At 38.6% G+C, this 15,520-nt stretch overlaps 1 protein-coding gene across 8 annotated transcripts in view; it reads left to right on the plus strand.

Annotated features, from left to right (window-relative positions):
* The window catches only part of GREB1L (GREB1 like retinoic acid receptor coactivator), a 246,383-nt gene that overhangs the window by 62,255 nt on the left and 168,608 nt on the right, over positions 1-15,520 (plus strand). Inside the window, exon 2 of one of the 8 annotated variants that reach the window (XM_037017902.2) lies at positions 8,286-8,349. The exons of the other annotated variants lie outside the window; for them this stretch is intronic. The gene's annotated coding sequence lies outside the window, so the exon portion shown is untranslated. The remainder of the gene's footprint in view (positions 1-8,285; positions 8,350-15,520) is intronic. 8 annotated transcript variants of the gene reach the window in all.

The raw sequence follows: 15,520 nt of genomic DNA on the forward strand, positions 1-15,520 counted from the left end.
GGTGAAATTTTGGAGGAGAACCTAGAGGCAGAATTGAAATATTAATCAGATCTCTTATGGTCAGTTTTTTCCTATTGAAAGCCTAGGAATGGCTTGTGGGACATAGTTTGGTTACATGCTCTTTGATAAACCCTATCCATCTTTTGTAGCTGGTTGTGCTATCTGATTGGAAAGAACAAAACATCTTTTTTTTTTCAGATTTGTTTTGAGGAATATTTATTCAGCTTGGCACAAGCTAATTACCGAATCTTTAAAATGGCCAATTCTAATGTTCTACACTAACCTATTAAGACTGTTGAAACATGTCCATAATTTAGTTTTTGTCCTGCTTTTGCATGGTATGGCCATTGGTGGGAGAGAGGCTGGGGTTGGGAGGATGTTGCTAAAGCGAAGAGAACAGAGGAAGGGAGAGGTAAGGGGAGGAAACTTCAAGAAGACAGGCTGAGACGATGGGTGCCCTGGTAGACCGTAAACATTGACAGCATTTACCACTTCTTAGCACTGGCATATTAAAGTGAATATTGGTGGCCTTTTACTTTCTTCCCTTTTCTTTTTCTTCTTCTTTTAACTCCCTGCCCTCTGTATGTGGGTATAAGTATGTTGAAACTAAGGAAGGGCAGAGTAAGATCTAAGATGCACACATTGTTCTTGGAGGGGAGGGTAGTGGATTGGAATAAACACACATCACTTCCCAAACAATGTCTTAGAAATGAATTGTAGTATGATCCTTTTTTGAAAGAAGTGGGGGTTCCATATTCAGAAGGTTTTAATGATCACTTTCAGTCTTTGCTGCCAAGTCTTAAGAACGCAACATGTTCTTGAAGTCTAGGATACCTGTAGGGTAAGACTTGAAGTGTTGCACTCTCGCCCCCTGGGTAAAAGTTATTGTCATCTATTAGACTTGCACCAAGACCACTAAATAATCCATCAGAATTAAACTAAAAGTAGAAAAAGAAGTTTTTAAATGGAAAATGACTGTTCTTTGGGAGTTTTTTTAATTTATGAAATTTATTGGAAATAAATTCTTAAAGGACTAAACTATTAAGCATAAGTATAATATTTTTCAGGGGCTTTCTAATCAGTTTCAAAATTCTCACTAAAAAATAGGTTAGCTGTTAATGATTTTCTTTCTTCACTTACTGACTCAAAGGTGTGATGTTAGTTTTACCCTGTAGGCTGTTACTTCACTTCTTTGCACTTCAAAAAGATCTAAGGTTACTGATTATGACTTTGCCACTTCCTGCCCTATTGTCTTCACAAAGGAGTTTTGTGGGTTTAGACCTTACTGTAAATGTAAAGAAAGCCCAAGTAAAAATTCTTGATATTTGCATGTCTATTAAATTCAACATTTACTTTTCATTTGAATCTGTTTAATTGTGTAATTTATTAAATAATACTGGGACTTCAGAGTTCCTTTTATAAGAGCTGAAATGCCTTTTGCTTCCCTTTCCTTTCATGATGAATTGATGAATTGATAATTCTTGCAGGAGAGTAAGAGAGCCCTTCAATCAGGAACCAAAACTAGTCAGAAGGTGTTTACATTTCTATGAAATTCTGTTGACCTACACCCTCCCTCCAAAAAAAAGGCCATTACTAACACCTTTTATTCAGTTGCCCCTCATAGGATTTGCTCTTCTTTTGATGTAGCAGTACTGATAGACCTTTCTTGCAGTTGTCATGCCTCTCTGTGGATATCATCTGTGAGTGACTATTTCAGGCTTGAACTAGCAAACTAATGAATCTGGTTCTGAATCAGGAGAGTATTTCAAATCTTTATTAGCTAAGCCATATTATTGTTTTCCTGATCGTGGTAATTCTCTGCAATAAGTGATTATCAGTCGTATGGTTTTTGGTGGAGGAATACTTGAGCTAAGTTGGTAGGAGCATCAGTCAAAGATGGTTCAGTTTTTGATTTTATGATTACTACTTCACATCATCTTGTGTCTTTTCAGCACTTCAGTGTATGAGGTCCAATAGCCTGCAGAATGCATTTTAAGACACAGTCCCACCTCTTTGGGCACATGTTTCTGATATTTTTCATTTAGATTTTTAAAAAGTATGTCTGAACTTTCCCCAGAACTCTAGATACATACATACAACTGTCTACTTCACATCTCCGTTTGGATATCTAATAGGTGTCTCAGATATAATATGTACAAAATGCAACTCTTGATTCTCCTACATAACCACTCCACCTTCTTTCAACCTGCTTTCCCCTAATTCTTCCCTCTTTTAGTTAATGACAATACCTAGTTGCTGAGGTAAAAAAACCTAGGAGTCATTAAAAAAATTTTTTTCTTTCCCTCAACATAACTTCTTTTCAATCTGCCAGGAGGCCTAACTCCAGGATACATCCCCAGTCTGTCCACTTCTTCCCCTGTCCATTTTCCCATCATAGTTCCAGTCACCATCTTCTCTTCCTTGAATAACCACAGTGGCTTTCTCCCACCTGCAATCTCTTCATTCAGAGCCAGAGTGATCCTTTTAAAGCAGAAGTCAGATCCTCTCCATCTCAAAACCCCACAGCAGCTTCCCATCACTCTCAAACAAAATACAAATTCTTTGCCCTGCAAGGCCCTGCATGGTCTGCTGTCTGACTACATCTGCTGTCATATTTCCATCGTTTTCCTCTCACTTACTGACACTCTTACTATTCCTCAAGCATCCCCAGCTCAGTCCCACCCCATGGCTTATATCTTAGCTCTTCCCTGTCCTGGAATGCTCTTTCCCTAGATCTTCACACAGCTGACTTCTTCCTATTATTCAAGCCTTTCCTAAAATTTCAACTCCTCAGAGAGTATTTCCCTGACTATCTCATCTAAATAATGTCTCTCTCTTCCATGTTATTGTTTTGTTTTATTTCTAGCAAAGTTCACTATCTAATGTTATTTATTCATTTAACTATTTATTGTTGTTAGCCATCTCCCCTAGAATATAAGCTTCGTGAGGTCAGGGGCCTTGTCTGTCTTGTTTGCTAGTGTATCCCCAGCGTCTAACATCATCTGGTTTGTGCAGTCAGTACTCAATAAATATTTATGGTTGAACTAGAGAATAAGACTATTTGGACCCATGAAGACTATAAACTGCCCAATCAGTATAGATTATATTTTAGTAAGAATATTCTTGCCAAATTTTCATGATAATTAAGTGGCCCAGAGTCAAGGGAATGGACCTTTTTCTTCTGGTTATTGTATTTCTGACAAGACAAAAGAGATTGGCAGTCAGAGTCAGTTGGCTTTTCCTCTTATGTCTGTGCATATAAACTGGTCATCATTTATAAGTCATACATATTTTTTATTTGCAACTTGCTGTGTTATATGCTTAAAGAACAGCACAAAGTGTGCTCCTTGCAGATAAGAGTCTGAAATTGTAGAAAGTACTCATTGAGATGAGAACGACTTGCACTAAACAGGCAGCAGTCATGCATACATCGCTCTCAAGAGAGAACACATCAAATTCCAGACTGACTATGGTAAACAGTGATTAACTTAACTGTAAAGATTCTGGATTTATAGTGATTTTTCCAGGAATTGATGAATATATAGATAAAGAATACTTACATATTTATCTTGTGACAATCTCTACAAATCAAATATAGTTAAGTTGGATGTATGCCTTTGATTAAGACCGAAGAAAGGAGAAAAACTGAGAGTTCTTTTTCTTTACCTTGTTGTAGTTTGTTAATGGCAATAGGCTGCAGGCCATAGACTCACCAGAATTAAAATGTGATACAGATGTTTTGGTTTAGCTTCTTTTATTTTTGAAGCCACATCAGAATTCTCCTTAGCCTCTTCTCTCCAGGATTGTATTGCATTGTCTGTCATTTGGTGGGTAATGTTTTCCTGTCCACTTTCTTGGGAAGAATTAACAGCCTTCATAATTAAGAGCTTTTCTCACTCACTGGCTTTCTTTGTAGATTTCCTAGTACATGTGTTCTACTTCATAGTAGTAATGTTTCCCTTAGGAGTTTTGGGCACCTTTCCTTCCCCCTGTTCCCCTGGCAAATCCCCAGATCCGGAGCTCTGCTACATTCTCTAACAATAGAAGCTGTAGTTATAGGCAGCACTACAGTAATCCTCTGATTAACTCTCCAGGTGGGAAGAACCACCACTTCACCTCTAGCAAGGAGTCCAGAGCTGGTGTATTTGGGGCTGACCTTCAGGTCTGTGAGAATTAAGTTTCACAATTTCTGCTGTTTGAACTTAACTTTCCCTTTAATTGGGATTTGATTTTTGGCCTTGATGAAATCCCATTTTTAGATTACAGTGGCAGTTCTAACACACAGATTTTAACCATTAATACAGAATAAGAGTTTAAAAGTGATTCTCTCTCGTTCAATCATGGCTAAATTGATTTTGGATTGGCGTCTTAAGGATTTCCGAACACCACCAGTTCAGGGTAGTGATCACCTATTATTAAAGATATCTTCCTTTTGCCCCTTCTCATCACACTCCACCCTTCTCTACCCTCCCTCTCTACCCGGAGGCTGCCTGTGAGGACTGCACAGGCTCCTGTGCCCTCTGACTTCCCAATGGCAGAGTCTCAGCAGGAGATCCAAGCGAGAAAGGCAAGTAAGGTCAAGCTAATTATTCTCCTAGCTCCCTCCTTGTGGGGTTGCCGTGGGCTGCATATGCCCCTCGACCTAAGGTCATGGTTCTTCACTAAAAGACTTTCTCCTTTTGGGTTCCTGTAATCAATCTTTCCTCTCATCTCTTTTCCCCTAGGAGGGGTAACAGTTCTGCTGCTACCAATCCTGAATTACCGCAGTTTCCCTTGTAGTTCCCTTACACTGTGTCCACATCCTTGTAAATAGTCCCTTTCAATTAAGTCTCTGCAGACTCTCCTAATCTGATTGTGCAGTCTGTTTCCTGTTGGGATTCTGTATGATGCAAATGTTGTCCTTTCTTGAATTTGAATGCTACCAACTACTTTTGACCAAGTACATACTACATAGAGATCACCTGAAGAGTCAGTGGAGCAGGCACAAAATAAAAGAAGTCATTGCCTTCTATCACATGAGATAGTGAAGCTTCTTCTTTACTTTTGTTAGTATTCAGTCAGTATTTATTAAATAGCTACTATAAACCAGACATGGTGTATGTCTCTGAGGTGAAAGCACAGGTGAGCACTATTCAGTCCCTGCCATTACATATCTCTATTTTAACTATGTATTTACAGAGCATTCTAGGTATCCAGACTATTGTAATTCATAATCCTGGACCAGGCAGAGAGGAAGTCCCTCCCTCCCTGCCTCATACATTTGCCAGGATTAAACAGTGGACTGGGAGTATGGCCCCACTGTCAGCACCATCATCACCCGTCCATGGAATGCTGATCGGGAGTTCAGGAAGGGCCTGGGCTTTGTCTTACTTATCTTCAGAGTGTGAGCACCACACACTGCCTGGCTTGAGCCTCAGGAGATTTTCACCCTGTAATTTATTTATTTTTTGTTGAACATGCCACTAGTTTTGCAGACCTCTCTAATGTCCGGTTCCTGAACCTCTGTCCCTGTTCTTTCTGCATAGCCTCCTGCCTTGAGAGCATAATGAAGAAGCAGAAAATAAGCAACCTATCTAGTTGTGCCTGATGCCTGATCCTGGCCTGTTCCCTTAGTACCTGACTCCTAGTTCTGTATAGTAACCTCTGTGATTCTCAAGCATGCCCATTTCCTGAGCCCATAGGGGACCCCCTTATCTCTCTCTCTGTCTCTTTCGCTTTCATCTCTGGATGAGAATCTTGTAGATTGTCAAGGAAACCCTTCTGGGTAGATGGAGATTTCAGTTGAGCACAGTCTTCTTTTCTTTATGTTAGCACTGGGTAAAACATATTCAGTAGGCATATTTCAGAAGAAGGAGCCTATGGTGTAACAGATATGGGCAAGTGTATTTAAAAAGTTTTGTGTTGTAGGACATCACCTAGGACTGGTGACTACATTTTGGGAAACCTGCCTTGCATAGCTGAGTTGTATCCACTCTAACCTCAGGCTGTAGAAACTTTTCCCTACATTGCTCTCAGTGCCTGCTAAGCAGGAAGAACTGTTAGAGTCAGAAGACATAGAATTAGGTTGGTTGAAAAAGACGTGGCCCTCCCTGTTCTGTGCTAGGGGAGGAATGTGTGTGAGTGACCATGTCCAGTTACTGAGGCCTTGTGGTTATTTTAACACCATGTGATGATGTTTTGGCAGCCCTGTGTTTCATGCTCCTCGTGGGAGACATCATCAGTCTCTCCTTGATATTTCCAGGAGGTGGGGAGAGGGCATTGTTCCTCATGATGACCCTGTTTGAATGTTCCAAGTGCCATGGAGGCAGCCAGAAGAAAACTCACTGCATCTTACTGAAAGACTAGGACTTGTTACTAAAAAGTAATAAACGGCACAAGGGTTTTGTGGAAACCTTTTACTTTCTGACCTCCTTTCCTTACTCTATCTCCTGCTCCAAGTGAATCTCAACTCTTTTTCTTTTCATGACTTATCTTGTCCCTTCTCTGTGGATGAGCAAAACACAGTCTAAAGCTGAATAGTTCCATCTAAACCAGAGCCTGGGAATGTCTGGAGACATTTTTAGTTATCACAGCTGAGAAAGTACCATGGGCCTCACTAGGTGGAGGACAGGGATGATGCTAAAGATCCTACAGTGTACAGCAAAGCCCCCCACAACGAAGACTTATCTGGCCCAATGTTAGTATTTCTAAGGCTAAAAAATACTAATCTACACCCTGATCTGTCGCATAAAACTTTCTGTGATGATGGTAATGTGCTATATTGTTCTTATTACTATATGTGGCTCTTGAGCACTTGAAATGTGACTAGCACAGTTGAGCAATGAATTTTTAATTTAATCTTAATTTAAACAGCTACACCATACCTAGAGGTTACCATATGAGACAGTGCAAATCTAGACCAGGGATCCCCGGTCTAAAAATCTTGGATTGCAAATGATGGGTAGGAAAGTTGGTACCTGAGAGGGAGTGGGTGAGGGAATTTAGAGGAAGCTTTAAGGGGAGAGTCTTCAAAGAAACCAGAAGACTGAAGGTCTCCTGCGGAGAAGACAGAAGGCTTAGAGGAGTGCCTTCATCAAAAGCTTATATGAGGCAACTTGGGACTTGTGATTCAGTAAGTTTGGAGTGATACAGTTGCCCCAGGAATATTTATTTTAAATAAGCACCCTGAATAATTCTAATGCACTTTGAGAAGCACTATATTTTGGCAGAGAAAAGTTTGAGAGAACAAATTAGGAGAATGACTGGTCTCTATCAGGTTGGAGACAAAATAGGAAGAATGAAGAATAAGAATTAGACAAGCAGAAGGGGATTTTGTGTTGTGCCATGTTAGCTAAGCCAAAGGCAGGCAGAGTTAGGGAGTGAAGAGGGAGGTGGGGGCAGGGAGGGAATATCAAGAATGTAGCAATTAATAGTGTTAAATGATTTAGAGCAGCGGTTCCCAATTGTTTGGCTTTAGGAACCCTTTACATTCTTAAAAATGGTTGAGGATCCCAAAGAAATTTTTGTTTAAATGAGTTATATCCAGTGGTGAGCTGGTAAACCAGTTCTTTAAAACAAAAACCTTGATTTATTGCATTTGATGATTTCTGTGGTGTAAACTCCCACATGGACTATTTCAAGCTGTGAATAGCTCACTTGCAAACTTGTAGGAGCCAGCTCTAAAACACCATTGTATAGCTATTGATATTTATCGTAATGACATTTAAAACTAAAATTTAAAAATATTTATTTCATTTTAAAATAGCAGTAATCATTTATCACATGTTAATATGAGTAACATTTTTATGAAAAACTACTTTCATAAAACAAGAAGAAATTAAATGATAATATCAATGTTTTACATTTTTTATAAGTCCTTTTAATGTTTGGCTTAACAGAAAACTACTGGGTTCTCATATCTGCTTCTGCATTCAATCTGTTGAAACATCACATATCATGTATCTTCTGGAAAATTCCACTGTATACTCATGAGAGAATAAGTGAAAAAATTAAATTCCATCTCAGTTTTATTGTGAAAAGAGTTTTGACCTTGAGGATGCTCTAAAAGGATCTCAGAAAATCCCAGGATCCAAGTACCATTCTTTGAGAACTACTGCTGTATAGGAGTGAGCTCCCAAATTTTATTGGTTACATATACCATTAATAAGACCTTGAGTAATTATCCCCACTGTATTAATATCATACACATTGTAAAAAAATATACAAAATAAAATTTTAAAGTTAAAAGTAAAAACATAAAAGTTAACGTTTTTTTGTTCTTGCACCCCAAATATTATCTTGTGTAGCAAACATCTTGTTTGAAACCCACTGTTGTAGAGGATGAAGACAGACATCAGGTTTCTGGATTTGGTGAGTAGAGGGCCTGTATTGTCAAACTTTGAGAAAGCACTGTCCATAAAGTGTTGAATATATGAGTAATATTTACAAGGAGTGAAAGGAGTGAGGGAGGGGAAGAAGTTGAGACGAACAGCTCTCATGCTTGGTGAGGGACAGAAGACAATAATGGATTTTCTTAGCCACGCAAGGACTAGGTAGAAGGGACATTTAAGCCCTTGAAAAAGAATGTAATAATCAAGACACTTTAAAGAAGCCAATTAGAAATGCAAGTACTGGCTATCTTTGACTTCTCTCACAAGAGAAAATAAACAAAGTCCTTGGCAGATTCTTTGGAGATATTCTGAGAACTGTGCTTTTATAACACAGTTAGGGAATAGATGCAAATAGTTAATAGTTGCATGGAACTTTGTTTATTCTAAGTAGGTCAGAACAAGTCATTCTAATGGTTTTGAATTGGCATGAACAGGCAGGACTGGTCTCTCCTTTTGCAGATAGTATTCCTCTTTGCAAATGAGCACATTTCCACAAATGAGCCATTGGAGATAATCCTTGGCAAAATGATAAATTACGGCCAAAATGTTACCCACTCACCTGTCTGCTAAGTATTTTTTTCCCTCCTCCAAGTGTATGTGCTACTTAACATGAGAACTTTATTCTAAAGACATGATTATCAGCTAGATAGCATCTAATCTCCCGAAAGGGCTCAGGTGATATGTTACGATGTCAAGCATGTGGAGGCATACGCATTTTTGCTGGCCACTCTCAATGGGAGAGATTTCAGTAGCCAAGGAAGACATCTCTGTTAGTAGAATTTCAGTAACTGGGGAAAAAAAAGAATAGGAGCTAGACAAGTAATTACCAAGCTGGAACATGAAGGCAAGTATCTAGCCTACCAACTCCACGAAGTCTGTTTTGGGGCTTTAACATGTATTGGAAATTATGATAACAACAATAAAATTACATCTTATTCAGTACTGACTAAATGCCAGTAACTGTTAGGAGCTGACTCGTGTTACCTCCTTTAGTCCATGAGAGAACCCAGCAAGGTGAATGATATTATCAGTATTTTGAAAGGACAAAGCTCTGAGAAGTGAGGATATCTGTACAAGTTTGCTCAGGTCCCAAGAGGCAGAGAAGGAGCACAAATCCACCACCCAACAGAATCTTCTCTCTTTTACCCTAGTGATACAGGATAGCTTTACCAGTGATGACCCAAGACAATAGAATATCAAGACATTTGCTTTTGGTTTGTAGTTTTCTAATGTAATTTTAAACAGATTAACTGTGCCCATAGAAAGTTAGAAGGTATCAGGGTTTTAAATAATCTCTGCCCCCTTTTTTCTTTCTGCTGAAACTCCAAAATACTTCCCTCAGACTTGGATCCAAATCACATTTCTTAGAATCCTGGGAAATACTTGGCTCAGGTTTATGTCCTCTCCCAAAGCCAAATTACTCTGTTATTACCCATCTTTGTGGAGAGCAAAACAATAGGGATGGCTTCTTTTATTTCTCTCTTTCCTCACTTACCCACATATGGGATTTTTCTCATAAATAGGAATTTCAATGTTTTTAATTTAAAAAACATGTACTAATCTCTTGCTCATCCTAGTGTCAAGAAGTAGGCAGTTCTTTTCCCTGTCTAAAGGGAATTCCTGCAGGAGGGATTACTTGGTACATAGGAATGCTTTGTTTTGCCTTTTTGCCTGCTCTTCTTCCATCTGCAGTTGGTGATTTGTCACCAAGGAGGCCTAATTATTGTGACTCAAACTCCAAGTTGCTAAGGTAAAGGAGCTTCTCTGCTTCAATGTCTTTATCATACTTGCTCTTTAGACAAGAGCATTCTTAGAATCTCAGAGGTGATGGGAGATGATCTGGGATACTGGAATAATCCTGTGACTTGTGAAAGCTTGGATGCACATTTGGAAAACCAGTTGTGTTCCTTGGGGCCAAATATAAATTTTTCTTCCATGAACCTGGCACAAGGAGTGCTTGGCATATAGTAGGCACATTTATGAACTCCTTGAAGCAGAAAATGAGTAATCATTCTTGCAGGAGCCCTCAGTACCTGGTACAAGGTGTACTTGACACATAGTAGGCACTTGATTAATGTTTAACAGAGGAAAGATCAACAATTTGATCAAGATGTCAATAGGAACATCAAAACAGAAATGCCAGACTGCTGAGCCCAGGGCATCTAATTTGTGAAATGAGGAAGAACCTATTGTAGATTTATGATTACTCGGTATTCTCTAATTTCCTGTTTTATGGTTTGTATTTTGTGATAGTTTTAGATCAGGGTCAGCAAACTTTTTCTCAAGAGAGTGTAAAAATTTAGGTGTTAGAGGTCTCAGCCATATATGGTCTCTGTTGTAATTACTCAGTTCTGCCATTGTTATATGAAAGCGTATGTACACAATATGGAAATGAATGAACATGGTTGTTTTCAAATGAAACTTTATTTACAAAACAGGTTGGAGGCTGGAATTGGCCCACAGGCCTTGGTTTACCCATTCCTGATTTGAGGGATTGAAATTTAATGAACTTCTAAAGCATGTCAGAAGATACTTTGTGGATGTTAGCTGGACTTACTGTGTTGATCATTTCACAATATATACAAATATCAAATCATTATGTTGTGTTCCTGAAACTAATATAATGTTTTGTCAATTATACATTAATTTTAAAATATAAGCTTTTTTAAAGAAAGAGAAAGGCAAATACCATATGATTTCACTTGTATGTGGAATCTAAAAAATGAAATAAATGAACAAACAAAACAAATAAAATCACAAACACAGAGAGCAGACTAGTGGTTGCCATAGGGAAGGAGGCTGGGGGGAATGGGCTAAATAGAAAATAAAAAATGTTTCATAAGTCAGCCCCCTATCCTGAAACAAAATGACCATATATAGAAGTCTTTAAAAATAAGCATGGCCTCTGTAACCATGAAGGTAGGTAATGGATTTGGCATGTAGGTAGGGGATAGAGAGATAGAGACTGCATTAAGTGAGATCTCATGTTAATCTAACTGTTAGTTTATGATGTTGGTTAAGAGTTTATACACTTTGGTCCCATTATTTTTCTTCTTGAAGTGTGTCATAAGAAGTAATCAGCAAAGAAGACAAACATTTATGTATAGATGTTTAACATACCTCATTTAAAAAATTAGGAATAATTTAAATATTCAACATTAGAAGAAGGATTAGGTGTATTATGATATATCCACATGAAAAAATACATCTGTTATCAGCCTCCTGTCACAATATTTCTGGGGCCCAGAGCAACAGGGCAAATGAGGCTCATATGTATCTAAATATTTAAACATTGTAAATCAAGCTAACAGACAGAGTATGTTTCTTCCTCTTACTTTGACAAATACACCTTCAAAATGACCTGGAAGGCCAAATTTAAATTTAGAATTCTCAGACTTTGGAATTCCATGCTGGAATGTAGCAACATGGAGAGAGCCAGCCCCCTACTTTTCCCAGCTCTGTATAAGTCGCATGCCAAAAGGAGACTTATGCATGCTTGTGAGGACACCCAACGCTCACATCCAAAGTCCACCAACACCCTCAGACCGATGGGCCACCCCTTGGGCCTGGATTGCACCGTGCAATATTGTCATCCATCAAGGGATAAGCCTTGAGAAGAGGCCTCAAGGGCCTTTTGGTCATGGATTTTCAGGATTCCAAGTGCCTCGAGAGTGATCTACAAAGATGACACAGACTCTGTGGCTACACCCTCCTTTCCCTATGGACCCCTTATCTCATAGTGAGGGACATAGCCAGAGGAGGGTCAGAACAGGGCTGTGACACTGGGTCCCAGGCAACTAGGAAGTGCCCAGTTTAAGGGCAGTACTGGCTGTTGGATTTAATAGCATGAAAAATGTTTTCAATATGATTTTATGTGAAAGAGATTTAATAGTAAATATGCAGAGTGATCTCAATTATGTGAAGAAAATGTATACAAAGTACTAGAAGAGAAAAAGCAGAAATAGAAAGAAACATGCCAAAATGTTCATTGTAACTATCTCTGAGCACTGAGAGCGGGATGATTTTTTTTTTAAGTAGTTAAACTTTTTCCCTACTCATCATGTCTCCTATGCAGAGGATGCATTGCACTGATAATAAGGAGACAAATAACTTATAAAACACTTCCGAAAATTTTGACCAGGAGTTTTACTAAATGCAGAGTACCACAGTAATTAGTTTTCTTTATCATAGTTATGAGGGAGGATGGAGAAGTTTATTTTTCGCTCTCCTTTTTAAAATAGCATTTATTAGCTTTTTTTAAGTTAAAGGTCTTACAATGAAGGATATATTTAAAAGGCATAAAGGAGGCATTGTGGGACTGTGGGAAGAGGGGGAAGATCTTGGTTTGGATCACTTCTGACTGTTGACTAGCTGTGTAACATTAGGGAAATCTTTCAACTTCTCTGATCCTCAAGTTCCTTTTTTGGAAAATGGGGGTAATGATACCTATGTCATAAAAAATTTGTGGGGAGCCACTGTAATAGCCTCTGAAGAGGACGTAAGGTGCAGTACATGACCGGTGTTACTTTGCTATCCCTGCCAGCACCCCCCTCATTCTATGACTTGTGAGCTAGGAACAGGGCAAAACATGGAAGTGTTCTGTTTCTAGGGATGTTTGCAAATGGGAAATATAATACATAAAGTATATACTGGTCAGCTAGAGAGCAGTATTCAAACAAAATCTAAATAATAAAGAGTAAAATGAGGTAGACATGCTTGGTAGTGGGAAGTATTAGCAATTCAATTTTTCTGGGTCTGGTGAGAGTTTCACCCAAATAAATGATGTTTATACATTTATGTTAACTCAAACCAGAAGATTGAAACCCGAAACTCTACAGAGACCATAACTGGAGTTTCCATGATCCTGGATACATTTGTTAACTGGGTAGAAAGGTACACACAGTAGACCCATCTCTTCAAAATTCATTTAGAGGCTGGATGGAGGATGTACTATCAATTTTACTATAGAGTAAGTTCTTCACTATGGTCTGCTTAGTGCAGCAAACCAGGGAAACGTGTTAGTGACAACAAAAAGTAAATCTGCCACCTTTAGCACTTGTGTTATCTAAGGCATCAGTAAAACTAGGGCATGAGCAATTTCTTTTTGTTCCAGTCTTTGTCTGAGTGATGGAAGAGAGAGGTCTGGCTCAAAATTATAGAAAATCAGAAAAGTTACAGTATTACATTTAGAATACTTGTAAGATTACAGCTGAAATTTGTCTTCCAGATCTTTTTGTCTCTGCCAAATGGCAGTGACTCATTTTGATAGTGGAAGAGCTGAAAAGCCAGTATTAATGGGCAGAACAGCAGGCACAGAGATGATTATTCCTGCCTTCTCCACATGCTTGGCGTTCTTGGCACTTTCTGAGCTTGCTTTATCCCATGTTAACTGAAATAACAACTACCTCTTGCTACTGGGGTTTTATAAAAAGATAATAGATAATGTCTCCAGAAGTTGTTGAAAAGAGAGTACTGCCATTATTTTTACCATCATTTATTACTATAAAAATTGATCTAGTTACTACTGTTACTTAGCAACTACATGTAAGTTTATTAAGATGGGTACCTTCTTTCCTAGCACATTTTTTAAATTATCCTACCCCAAGTCATATAATGTTTAAAAAATAATTACAAACTCCTTACACTATAATACTGTAATTATAAAACTTGTATCAGTTTATCAAGTGTATTTCATGAGACTTGGAAGTATGATCTCCCATTCATACTCCTTCCAGCTCTGAGGTGAATACCCACAGAGCTAACCTGGAACCAACTCCAACTTGACTGCTTATATCTCAGTAGCCTTGGTTAAGTCTCCCACCCCTTTGATCTGTTGCTTCATGTAGAATATGGAGTTAAATCATGTCCCCCAGGATTGATATGAGGGTTAAATTAGATGATACCTGTGAAAATCGCCACTTCAGAACTCAGTATGTAATAGTATTCAACAAATACCTAGGGAATCTAAATCCGTTTGATCAGGCCACAGCAAATGAAGAAAGTTAGGCCTAAAAACAAGTAATAGTGGACTAGTCTCTGAATTCTGATGAAGAGTCCATGGTCCATAAGGTACCAGAGATTTTTGCTTTATTTTTCTTTGAATATAGACAGCAGATGACCTTAAAAGTTCTACTGTATCCTTTCTACATCCTTTTAATTATGTGCCTCTTAAGAATTGGTCAAGATTCTCCCAAAGAACTAGTGTGACCTTGACAACAAGCCCCACTTCTTGGTGTGGGTGGATAAGTAGGAGCTTATGGAAAAACTAGAAACAGGACTTCACCTCATAGAGAAGTCTTTGGGAAACTGTTGTCTCAGTGTAGCTACCTCTGGAGCCTCAGCTAGCATCTGGTGGCTGGCCTGAAGTAACTCTTGGCCAGCAGTCAGGACAAAAAGCTAGATGTGGAACAGAGGAAAGCAAGAGCAAGTGAGGATCCATTTTGGTCCCTGTGACAGTTTATCACTTTTTCTGACTGCAGCAACATTGGTAATGGCTGTTTCCTCACTTCCACCTCACAAATTTCACACCAGCCTCCTTCACATCTGACAACTCTAATCCAGAAACCATACAGAGAAGGGGATTCTGGGAGCACATTTGCTAGGTTAAGCCCAGTTCTGCATAACCACTTTAAAATTCAGTTAACCAACTGATCATGCATCCTAATCATGCCAAATTAAGAGGGATTCTACTATTATTAACTGTGCCATCTACATTTAAGTATGTTGATAAATGTTGTTAGGAAATTACGCCTTAAAGCCCTATATTTATATATTGTATCTTCAGAAACACAAAAGTTGAGTTATTGATAGTTTTAGAGTCAGGATAATTTACTGGATAGGATTTCCAGTTTTAGTTACAGAGAAAAAGTTAGTATTTTCCCCCTCTTCTCTTGGAAATCTGCAATGGCAACTATGAGAAAAAGAAACAGAAAGAAAAAAAATCCTCCAACTTTGACAAACCTAGAAGACACCTGAAACTCCGAAGTGCAATGCATGAGAAGGCACTGTCAAATACAGCAAAGATAACTAGGGCATAGGTAGATGCTTACAGAGGAAGACCTTATGACTACAGATCTGAAACAAAGCTGGAAGAACAATTAAGTATGTGGGACACCCTTAGGGGCACAACCAATATTTGTTCTTTGGAACAA

The sequence above is a fragment of the Manis javanica genome, chromosome 9, assembly GCF_040802235.1.
Source record: "Manis javanica isolate MJ-LG chromosome 9, MJ_LKY, whole genome shotgun sequence".
NCBI lineage: Eukaryota > Metazoa > Chordata > Mammalia > Pholidota > Manidae > Manis > Manis javanica.